General features: G+C 43.6%; 1 pseudogene across 1 annotated transcript; it reads left to right on the top strand.

The window, feature by feature from the left end:
• Positions 1–5,542: 5,542 nt before the first annotated feature.
• LOC308236437 (abl interactor 1-like) lies at positions 5,543–6,407 on the top strand (annotated as a pseudogene). Its single transcript has 2 exons — positions 5,543–6,083; positions 6,315–6,407. The product of its transcript is annotated as an abl interactor 1-like (transcript).
• Positions 6,408–12,729: the final 6,322 nt, after the last annotated feature.

The following is a 12,729-nucleotide window of genomic DNA, read 5'->3' as shown; positions in this document are numbered from 1 at the left end:
GTGTCTGCCTGTGGACTAAAGGTTTCTAGGTTCGATTCCGGTCAAGGGCATATACCTTGGTTGTGGGCACATCCCCAGTGGAAGGTGTGTAGGAGGCAGCTGATCGATGTTTCTCTCTCATCAATGTTTCTAACTCTCTATCCCTCTCCCTTCCTCTCTGTAAAAAATCAATAAAATATATTTTTTTAAAAAGAGTCATTTTAAAAAGTTAAAGTTTATAAAAGAATAAATAAAAAACAAATTAAATCAGAATGTTTTCCAAAATTAAGATTCCCAAGTGGTAAAATGAGTTTTGTTATTTTTTAAAGTAGGTTGTGAAAATATGTGGAGTATAACATTTATCACACTTTATTGAGATTAAATAACCTTACTTTAAATCTGGAAATATATATATAAAAAACCATCAGCATGGTTCCTTTAGGAAAAGAAGCTTTAGATTTAAATTTTTCTGAATTTAAAAAAATGTAAATGTAATTGTATATCAATTTTTTTCTGAAAATTTTGTTTCTAGCATAGAGACAATCATTTGAGATGGGCTGGTCTGTCCTTCCTTCCTTCATTCCTTTCTTCCTTCTTTCCTTCCTTTTTTCTGTAACCAGACAATCAATGGGTCCGTGCTGCCTGTCACTACTTGAGCAATTAAGCAGAGACAGGGCTGAATCCTATATGTGAGAATAAAAAGTAATATTTTCAGTCAAAGAAGGGAGTTTAGGCAACCACCATTTTGAAACGGCAAAGGGCAACCCCTCCCTTTTTCCTTTAAATTAGCCAATCACGCAAGAATGTGAGCCTAAACTCTGACCAATCAACAGTGAGGGACAGACAGCGAGCATCAGGGATAAAACCCCGAGTGGATGACCCACTCAGTGTGTGTGCTTGCCAGACCCTGTGCATGCGCACCCATCTGCAGAAGGAAAGATACTTGCCTTGCTGTCTAGCTCCCCAGTATCCTTTGTGTTCTACCAGGACCCCTGGTTTTTGGGATTGCCTTCTTCTAAAAATTTTGGGGACTGGTCCAGGATTCCATTGATTGCTAGGGGGGCAGCATTGGACCCCTCTTTTGATGAGGCACATCCCACTGCAAAGTTGTGGTGGCCTCAATGAGGAGGGACGGCCATTACCCCCGGGCCAACTATAAGCTCAGGATTGCAAGTCAGCCAGCAACATGGGAAGGACCCAAGCAAGCACCATGGCAACCAGGCAAATCTCATGCATGAGCCAAGGTAGGAAATCAGACTATAAATACTGCCTTGGTGGTTGGGTATCCTCAGAGGTCAAGTATATGTGACTGGACACAAAGCGAGTGCGGAGTTCTGATCTGCGGTTCCATTCTCCTGCGAGGTAAATGGCTAGAGAGGAATGGAGCAGATCTCAGGGAGTGCAAGAAATCTCCAGTATGGGGGGTTGAGAGCATAGAATAGTCACAAGGGACCTACCAAGGATGGGAAACAAAAATTCTAGGCCCAAAAAAACCATTCCCCCATACAGTCCATTGGAGAGAATTCTGAGGTTCTGAAGGGGAGACAGTCCCCAAACCAGGGACAGGGGACATTGCTTTGCTTCAGTTGTCTTTTTTATGCAGTGCACTCTGCGGTGTCTGTGAACAGTCCCCATTGCTTTGCTTCAATGGTTTTTTATACAGGGCACTCTGTGGTGTCTGTGGCTGAACAGACAAGGAGCATGGTGTGAAGCTTTATCTATGGGTTGTGTGTGCCTGTAAATATTGTATATAAGTGTTTCTATTGATGTTTTGTGTCTCCTTGTTGCTTGGTTTAATTTGTTTAAAGATGGGGCATGTCCTGCTTTGGGGGTGGGGGGGAAGCTATTTGTGGCAAGGCTGACCACGTGGCAGAGATTGCAGGAACGTTCCAGCAGCTGCCAAGAATTCTTAATCTTGGGGACTCTTCCTGCTTTCCTCTCAGGGCATCAACCACCAGAAACTTAACTAGTGAGAGTTCTTGTCTCTGTGCCTGTAGTGTAATTTTGGTTACTGATTTACTTTGCTTGCTTTCTATCTTTTGGGGTCTTAGTTTGCTCTTCACTGGTTTATGAACATAGGGAATCCTCTGTCTCTGCTGTTTGGGTTTTGCACCACTCAGAACCAAAGGCATTTGCTGTGCTGGGTTAGTATGAGATAAGATCCTAGTGTAACCAGATAATCAATGGGTCCATGCTGCCTGTCACTACTTGAGCCAATTGAGCACAAACAGAGTTGAATCATATGTGAGTGAGTAGCAGGTCATCCACAAAAATCTGCTCTGCAGCCCCACATAAGTCAGCAGCTTGTATGGTGTGTGAATCCACTGTTTAGGCAACAAGAATAATGTTTCCATGATAATAGGCAGTTCTTGAATGAAAATGGACCACGTTCTAAGGGCGTACAACTCCCAGTCAACTTGGTATGTCCTATTTTTGAGCAACACAGGGCAATCGTGGTTGACAGAGCATCATCAATATTTCCCATAACCATAGCTAGTCCCCAATGTTCTCTTTTTGCCCCGAACAATGAAATATTAATCTGACTTTGCCTCGTATGGAGAATCTAAAGGATGAACTTGAACCTGATATTTTAAATATCTCTTAAAATTGTGAATGTATTGCTAATCTGAGGAATGTTAATTACTTACATGTCACCTAAAAATTAAGGTTTCTAAGGGTTAAGAATTCTAACTAATTGGAAAGAAATTATGGTTTTGGTGTCATTTTGAAGGAAAAAGAAAGTGGGTTCTGAAAGTAGTAAGGTTTGCAAGGAAGGTTTTGTGAAAATTGTGGAGTGTCTGTAAAGAGAAATATTAAAAGGTAGTTATATAAATGACACAGGCCAGTAATCCAGGACAAGTAGAATAGGAAACCTAAGTTGGTTAAACACTAATTTGGAGCTATATAGTAAATCCCATCTTCCCTAAACCAAGAAAACTTAAGAGTAAATGGTTTGCATTTGCCTCCCTAATCAGAGGGTAAATAGCTTTTATCAATGTACTCAGGGAGACAGGTAGCAGAAATCCAATTAGTGTCATTTGTTGACCACACTGAAGAATAAATGAAGTTTTTCTTGACCTAGAATTGGCTTTAGGTGAGTCCAATAGACCCTGGAATGCCTCAAGATCTTCCTACAATGGAGACTAGGGACCAATTTCTTAAGAACTGTGTACTGGGTTCCTCTTCTACTTTAATCTCTTTCAGGTTAGAAGGCCTCCTGGCCCAAGGCCCTCCTCTTGAGTTCCCGGCTCATTGCCTTCAATTGGAAGACTACATTCTGGTCAAGACATGGAGGGAAAACAAGTTGGAACCCTCCTGGGAAGAACCCTACTTTGTCTTGCTTACCTCTGAGATGGCTGTTCAGATTGCAGAATGAGGTTGAACCCATCACACTCATGTTGCAGGCATACAACCAGCCTCTCTGGGTGGCAACACCTCAAGTTGGACAGACATATCAGGATATAGTCCCTTGAAACTAACACTAAAGAAACTATAAACTGTCTATTTGCTTTAGGGTTCTGGGAAATTGCAGGGGCTTGCAATGTGGGCTGGGGAAATGTGTACAATCCAGATCATGCTTACCCAGTTAAGTGGTTGATTAACATAACAAGGGCGATAAGCCCATAACCCTTCAATTTGATGCCTGCCTAGTTATACCATGTGGAGATCTAAACCATCAAAAGCAGGTAACAGGCCTACTCCATTTACATGTGTCCTGATACCTCACTGTGAGTGAATGGCCTATCCCTTGTCCTGCCTGGAATGATGTATTGTGCACCACCCAATACCAGGCCTAGGCGACTGTACCCTGACCAGGAGATAAAAAGTTTAGTCACCTAAAGACTAGAATACATCTATATAGAGGTACCCCTCCCTATGCTTGCCAGAACTTACAGTGTAATCACTCATTCTTAAATATAGAAAACTTCAATGACTTGGATATTTCAGCATTTAGGCCAAGAGATTGACTAGGACTAGATTTAGGAGTAGATGTCACAGGACAAGACCCCCTATAGAGGTTTGTTCTGAGACTATTAGCCCCATCAAGGAGGCCACCATGATGCAAAAGGAGGCAGGATATAAGGAAACATATGCCTGGGTAGAATGGAGTAAATATTCTGTATGCACCCTACATAAAAGCGACTGTTATGCTTGCGTGCCAGGAAGGCTTGAGAGCCAAGTGGTCCCATTTCCACTCAGATGGACTTCAGACAGTAACGGGATGAAATGTGTGCTTACCTTGTATCAGGAGGAAACCATGTGGGGAAATGCTTCCTTTTAGACTCTCTCCCTGTTGTTCCCATCCAACAGAGGTAAAGAGCAAGGGTCCCCTAAAACAATCCAGCCGGCAACTTCTGACATAAATTACACCTCCTGCCTCTCAAGGTGGGGGGTGGGGGGACAGTACTCAGAGTTTATGGGAAATTTATCCAGATGCATAAATGGCTAAGTATCCTCAGAAGCCAATCATTCTTCACTGTCGATACCCTGTGCTGATGTCTGGTGGTAAGGCAGGGGGTCATTACCTGTGTCCTTGCCCAGCAATTAGACTGGAACTTGCGCTATCTCTTTCACTTTGGCATATTGTAAACCTTTTTCAATGGACAGACAGACTAAGAAGAGGATAGAGAGTCCAGGGGCTCCTTTGATCCCCATATTTACATAGATTCCATTGGGGTTCCAGGAGGAATGCCAAAAGAGTTTAAGGCTAAAAATCAGATTGCTGCCAGGTTTCAATCTGTCCTATTCTGGTGGCCCACTCTAAACAAGAATGGAGGTTGGCTTAATTATATTTACTATAACCAACAAAGGATTGTTAAATATACACAAGATGCAGTTAAAGGAATAGCTGAACAACTAGATGCCAACAGCAGGATGACATGAGAGAATAGGTTGGCCTTGGATATGATTCTGGCAGAAAAAGGAGGAGTATGTGTAATGTTGGGGGGCCAGTGTTACACATTCATCTCTGACAACACAGCTCCAGATGAAACTATCACTTAGGCCCCACAGGGATTAACAACTCTAACTAATGAGTTAGCTTAGAATCCTGGAATTGAGGATCCTTTCTCCAATTAACTAGAGCAATGGTTCGGAAAATGGAAAAGAATGATGGTATCTATATTCACCTCTTTGATGATCAAGTTAGAAATTACAGTAATGGAATGTATGAGGGATCTTATCCAAAGGTTAATTGAAACCACATTGACCAAACAGCAAAATAATCTCCTTCTCCCTAGACACTGCAGAGCATGAAAGTCAACGAATGTAGCCGAGTTTGAAGAAAAGAGTTAAATAAGAAAAGGGAGACACAGTTGGAGGGATCACAATACCAGATATCAAGCTATATGACTGTTCTCAAAACTGCCTGGTACTGGCACAAGAACAGATATATAGACCAAGGGAACAGAAGCAAGAACCCAGAAATTGACCCAAGCCATTATGCTCAATTAATATTTGACAAAGGAGGCAAGAGCATACAATGGAGTCAAGACAGTCTCTTCAATAAGTGGTGCTGGGAAATGTGGTCAGATACATGCAAAAAAAATGAAACTAGATCACCATGTCAGGCCGGGGAACATTGGGACAGAATACACCTTACAAAGCCCTGGAACCTGTTAAACCTCCAACAGTTCCTAATGACTACATGACCAGTCCTGCTAGGCTTGGAAGTCAGCATAGCCCAGGCAGAGAGCTTCTTTAAATCAGAGACCGAGGACACACAGTGGAAGTAGTGGGGGAAGTGGAAGTCGAGAAACAGTGGAAGCAGCAGTATTGGCATTCCCATTGCCATGCCTACACCTTCACCACCCACTACTGGATCAGTTGCTGATAGTCCAACTCCACCACCACCACCTCCACCAGATGACATTCTCATGTTTGATGACTCTCTACCTCCACCACCACCTCCAGTGGACTATGAAGATGAGGAGGCTGCAGTAGTTCAGTATAATGACCTATAGGGAGATGGGGATCCTGCTTCGGCCCCTAAGAATTATATTGAGAAAGTTGTGGCAATATATGATTATACAAAAGACAAGGATGATGAGCAGTCATTTATGGAGGGTGCAATCATCTATATATATAAAAGCCTAATATGCAAAGTGTCCCCTCGGGAGTTGGAGCAGGAGACCCCGAGTTCGATCACTTGCTATAAGGTGCTCTGACCACCAGGGGTTGGTGTAGAACAAAGGAAGGCCCAGGCCGGCAGCCAGAAGGAAGACTCCGGCTAACAGCCGGAAGGCCACGATTGACCCTGATTACCGGCCAGGCCTAGGGACCCTACCTGTGCATAAATGTTGTGCACCGGTACTCTAGTTTATGTAATAAAGAAGAATGATGATGGCTGGTATGAAGGAGTCTGCCATTGAGTGACTGGTCTGTTCCCTGGGAACTATGTTGAATCAATCATGCAATATACTGATTAAAATTTTTTGCTTTTAAAGTAGGTTCTTATTATTACTCAGTCATACTATTAATGGTTAACAAAATTGTCTTAAAACGTGCCCATATTTTCAGGACATGCTGTTTTATTGGTATAATTCAACATCTACCTTGTAAGCATAAATCTTTGAGGCAGTTTGTGTATTGCTAAATAGCAATTTATACAAGAGGCTGTCCATAAGTATTTATGCTTATATACTTACCTACAAAATGTTAACTTCATGACCAGCTTAAATATTCTGGGAGTGTAGAATACAATATTTAACAAATCATGATTCAGATTGTACCATTAATGTTTCAATGCAGCATAGTTACTAATGCTATGTCACACTAATATTAAAATCAGAAAATTAAATGCTGGTGTTAGTCATACCATTTGTTTAGACTCTCTCATTCTTGAACTATAACTGTTTAAAGCATGCATACAAATTAATTTTTGAAATATACTTTTTAAAAATCCAAAGAAAAATTAAATTTTAAAAAAGAACAATATAAGAGAGCTAAAATGTTAAACTTGTGCAACATAATAAAAATCATTATATATTACATTGTAATAAGCATATATTGTATGAAAAACAAAGAAAAGGGGGACTTGTGAGAATGAACAAGTCATCTTTTATATCAAAGAAGGGAGTTTAGGCAACAACCATGTTGAAACCACAAAGGTCAACCCCTTCCTTTTACCTTTAAATTAGCCAGTCACCCAAGAATGTGAGCCTAAGCTCTGACCAATCAACAGTGAGGGACAGATGGCATGCGTCAGGGATAAAACCCTGAGTGGACCACCCATAATGTGTGCATGCTCCCAGACCCTGTGCGTGCTCACCCTCCTGCAGGAGTAAAGATATTTGCCTTGCTGTGGGCGCCTGAGTATCCTTTGTGTTCTACCACCACCCCTGGTTTTGGGGCTCGCCTTCTTTCTAACAATTTCAAGGAGAAGATTTTCAAATGAGATGAAAATCAGAAGATTTGGATTTAGAGCTGTTTCTTTGGGGGATGTTTCTACTTCCAGTAACGCTACTGGGTTTTCACTACGGAGATCAGAGAAAATCCCCTTGTGCTTCCAACACAGGGAGGGAAAAGTGATCATGGTAAAATATGCTCCAAGCTCTCTGTGCTCCTTAACAAGGCCTACCCACAAGGGAAAATATTTATGTTTATAATGGTTTCCTGTCTTTTCCTTAGTCTTTCTTTCTCTTCTTCTTTCTTTCCTTTTCTAAGGATAATTGAGGCATAACATTATATTAGTTTCAGGACAGGGATTTTATCTAGTGTATATACTGTTGCATTCCCATGCCTTGCTTATTGTCTATGCTTTATAATGATTTTATGACCATTTGTTTAATGTCTTCTCTTCCTTGTTTTAAAATAAAAATGGTGTAGCAATTCTCAGAAGTCAGCATTGATTTTCAGTACGTGATAAATCTCAGTTAAGTATTACTTCAGAATCTCTTTATGATTTTATGACCTATAGAAGGAAGAAAATAGAAAAATACCTCAAGATGTGTTTACTAGTAAATTTTTATTCAGCCTAAGGAAGTAAAAGTTCTGGTGAACACATGCTATGAATATCTTAGTAGCTCTTTTTTAAAAAAATTATTTCTTTATCCATTTCAGAGAGGAAGGGAGAAGGAGAGAGAGATAGAAACATCAAGGATGACAGAGAATCATTGATCGACCACCCCCTGCACACGGGCTTCGAGCCGGAAATCCAGGCATGTGCCCTTGGCCAGAATCAAACCTGGGACCCTTCAGTCCACAGGCTGACGCTCTATCCACTGAGCCAAGCCGACTAGGGCTATCTTAGTAGCTCTTAATGTAAACTGTATTTAGCAGCTGTGCCAACCTTTGTTGTAATGCCAAGTCAAGAGGGAATGTTTTCAAACCACATTAAAAAATAATGTGTAATACACAAAGCTTTTTAACTAAATTATAAAGTTACTGTGCAAGAGAAAAATTAGCAAAATACATAGGAAGAGCAGTTTGCAGAATGAAGAATTCTGTCAACTGTGAAAGTATGCTTACTCTCACTAGTGAAGACTAAGTTACAAATAATAACAGTGATGATGATTGCCTCATTTTCCAGAGAAGTGACTAATATATTATGTGAGGATTAGGGTAAACAAATAAAATGGGCCTGGCTGGCGTGGCTCAGTGGTTGAGCGTCACGGTTCGATTCCCTGTCAGGGCATATGCCCAGGTAATTTACCTCCAGTGAAGAGAGGGAAACTAAAACATTTGGTGAAGAGATAAGGAATTGTTTCATACATTAATTTAAAATCTTAATCACATGCTACAAATGCATTTTTTTTTTAATGTGACCAGAAAAGAAGATGGCAGTGAAGTAGGTGGAAGTTACACTCACCTCCTCCCAGGTCCCAACTGGAATTATAATTAAACTATAGAACAATTAACCTCAATAACCAACGAAGACAAGTCTTATGGTCAAGGATTTACAGAAGAAGCCACATCAACACTGGTAGGAAGTGGGGAGACTCGAAAGGGGCTGGCCGTACACTCGCATGCAACAGCAGAAAATCTGGGTGGATGTCTCAGCTGCATAGTTCTCCTCTGAAAACGTGGAGTCTCAACCCCACACTGAGCCTTTCATTGCAGAGCACCAGAACTGCAAAGAGGTACCCAAATACCATCTGGCTGTGAAAATCAGCAGGGATTCTATGTGCCAGGAAGAGTCTGCTAGAAACTCAGGTGCCCTCTTAAAGAGCCAGCACACAAAATCTCATTTGCAGCCATTCACCCTAGGCTTCAGCAGAGTCTTCAAGGGTAGACTGGGTTGTGTGGCCCTGGGGAGAAAGCTGAAGGAACAGCCACCAGGGTCTCTATGTTGAGTCACTTTCCTGCACCACCCACAGACACCATGGAGCACTCCCCTTCAAGCTACATCAGACAAAACACTGCACTAGCCCCACACTCCCTGCGGAGCTCACACTCTGCTGAGGAGGCTGTTGCCTGGGCCTGCAAAGTAGACTTTCGTGAAGGGATCTTGAGGGCAAACTCAGAGAGAGTCAGAGATTGAGTTGTATGTCTCTGAGGCAAAGTCCATTTCCACTCCCTCACACCACTTAACAGAGCCACAGAGCCCTGCTTTCCATGGGACACAGCTGCAGCCCAGCTGGCTAAAGCAGCAACACCCTGCCTCCTGCAGGCCAAAATGGTGGCCCCACAGGCCAGAACAGCCATGGCCTACCCTGGAGAGCTAGAGCAGAGGGCCTGGGCCCCAACATGCCAGAGCAGTGGAGCCCTGCCCCCCTCAATGGGAGAACCACTAGCTTCATCTCCCTCATTGCTGGCAACCTAGCCCTGCTTAGCTGGCACTCTGCAGCATTGTCAGCAGGTTGTGGCCAGCCTGGTCCTGTGGTGCAGAAAAATCTCCAGAATGTCCAGGCAGACTTTGAGGAAAACTGAGTTATCTGGCTCTTGGGAGTTCTCATTTCTTTCTCACGGGGCCAAAGGGCACTAGCATTCCTGTGCAGGGCCATCCCTTCACAGGGCCAAATCTTGGCCTGTTTGGGCCTGATGAACTCTGCTGGCCTCACCCTGACACCTCCCTGACACCTGCCCAACCATAAAGATCTGCACACAACGAGTGGTGGCTGACCTGGGTGTACCATGAGATTGTTGCTGAGTAGCCTCAGCGCTGACTCTGGTACTGAGTGTAAATCTGGATCAATCTGATGAACACCGCTTGCCCCATGTTGTGAATCACTGGGAACCTACCTCACAGAACTAGCATATCACCAGAGGCTCATTCAGTAACTGAACCTAACAGGCAGCTTTCAGGTGGAGGTGGGTCTCGGGAAGGTGTGGGTCTTTTTCTGACCTGCCCCTGGGTTTGGTGCAGGTGGAAACTGGCCTTGGTACACAGCTTGGCCTCTCTGACACATACCCAGGCCCAGCAGAGGTAGCCGCAAAAACTGTGGATTGCCTTGTAGATTCAAATAGCTAGTGCAGAGCTAGTTACAGGCAGTGCCTAATATTAACCTGCACTGGAGTCCCTCCCAAATGGCCCCAGACCCATTACAGCCAGAGGCAGGATTCAGACAACATCAGAGCATGCCCCAATTAGCTCCACAAGCGGCACACACAAAGAGATGTCTCAGCAGACACCAGACCCTGTAAGGTTAATTCAGCTTTGTGGGGTCAAGCCCTGCACAGAAACTCCTACAATGCAGTCAAAGTCTATCTTCATAGCCAGACAGGCAACACCCCGACAGGCCAATAGCAATCAAAACTCAGCTACAAGCCTGGCCTGTATGGCTCAGTTGGCTGAGTGTTGTCCCATGCACCTAAAGGTGGCTAGTTTGATTCCTGATCATGACCCATGACTGGGTTGTGACCTCAATTCCCTGTGGGGTCTGCAGGAAACAGCCAATCAATTGTTTTTTCCCTCCCTCTCCCTTTCCCTCTAAACAATCAGCTTTAAAAAAACATATTTTTTAAAGGCTCAACTAGCTCTGGCCAGTGTTTTTCAGTGGTTAGAGCATGGGTCCACAAACCAAAGGGTTGTTGGTTCGATTCCCTGTCAAAGGCACATACCTAGGGTGCAGGCTCGCTCCCCGCCCCTGGTTGGGGTGCATGCAGGAGGCAATCAGTCAATGTGTCTTTCTCACATTGATCTCTCTCTCTCTCTCTTTCTCTCTCTCTCTCTCTCATGCTCTCTCACTCCCTCCCTCCCTTCCACTCACTTTGAAAAAGCAATGAAAAAAAAATCCTCAAGTGAGGATTAAGAAAAACAAAACAAACAAAAAGTCAACTACAATAAGAGGGTTCATATAACCCACCCAAAGGACATTCTTGGAGAACGTAGTTCAGGTGATCAGGCAGTCTGTGCCACTGAGCCCCACAAGACACCTACCATATAAGGCCACCGTACTAAGTCTGGAAAGCACAGCAGCTCTACCTAATGCACAGAAACAAATACATGCTCTAAATGAGTGAACAAGAGACATCCTCAGAGGAAAAGAAACACTAAATGAAATAGAGGCAAGCAAGACACCAATACATATTTCAAAGCAATGGTTACAAGGATGCTCAAGAAACTTAATGAGAACTTCAACAACATGAAAACAGACATAAGAACCATCTATATATATAAAAGCCTAAGCGACCATTTGACCAGTAGCTATGATGCACACTGACCACCAGGGGACAGATGCTCAACCGCAGGAGCTGCCTCCTCGTGGTCAGTGCGCTCCCACAGCAGGAGCACTGCTTAACTGACCAATGTGTGCCAGATGCCTGGCTCTGGCGAGCACAGCTGCAACAGTGTGAGCCTCTCCCGCAAACACTCTCCCTGCACACCCTTCCCCCCATCCGGACCAGGACCATAATTGGAACTGGCATCATGACTGACTGGGCATGAGCCCATAGCCACATCTCAGTCATGGGCGCACCGGTATCACTCTAAAATGTTGTGTGGAGACCACAGTGCAGTGCAGCAAGCCTACTGGGCAGCAGCGGCAGGTGCAGCGGGGCCAGGATAAGTGTGCGGGATGAGCAGGAGAGGTGCGCAGCCCGGCCAGGGCTCAGGCTCCTCCCTGGCCACCTGCTGCTTCGCACACTACTACATCCCTCAGGGGATGTCTAACTGCTGGTTTCGGCCCGATGCCTGCAGGCCAGGCCGAGGAACCCCACAGGTGCACAAATCCATACACCAGGCCTCTAGTAAAAAATAATCTGACAGGGCCCTGGCCCGATGTGGCTCAGTTGGTTGAGCATTGTCCTGTGCACCAAAGGTCCCCACTGTGCAAGCAGGATTGACAATGGGTCAGCAGATTAGAATAATTTGTTGCAAGATAGATGTTATGATGTGGAGCATATTAATAGCCTTCACAAAATGTGTTAAGGAGGTATGGGGAAACACTTATCTGAGTGTAACTTAATTTTAACTGGCCCTGAAGAATGAATAAGCCCAGCTTCCACTTCGTTCTTTTAGTGAAACATAAAGGAGGGAAAGGTACAGAGACAAGAATTTTTTGTGTATTAAAAGTCAGGGCACCAATAGATTTTGAATGGGGAACCTTAGTTCTACTTCTGAGGGTTCTTTAAGAAATAGTCCATCTCAAAATACATACAAAATTTCAGAGGAGACCCACTCCACAATTTAATGATAGAGAAGCACTAAATAAACTGACATGAACCCAAACAACATTCACAGGAAGAAGTGAGCAGTGCATGACAGCTTAAATAGAATTTTCTTTCCGCTTCAACAATCTGGAAAAATCCCTTAGAACTTGGTTCTATCAAGCCCTGTTTTTCTCAGGAATTTGACTTGGCTCTTTTCCC

Source organism: Plecotus auritus (assembly GCF_963455305.1).
Source record: "Plecotus auritus genome assembly, chromosome: 10".
NCBI classification, from domain to species: Eukaryota; Metazoa; Chordata; class Mammalia; order Chiroptera; family Vespertilionidae; genus Plecotus; species Plecotus auritus.
Note: the sequence above shows the minus strand (reverse complement) of the source record. Positions and strands in the feature narration are given on the sequence as shown.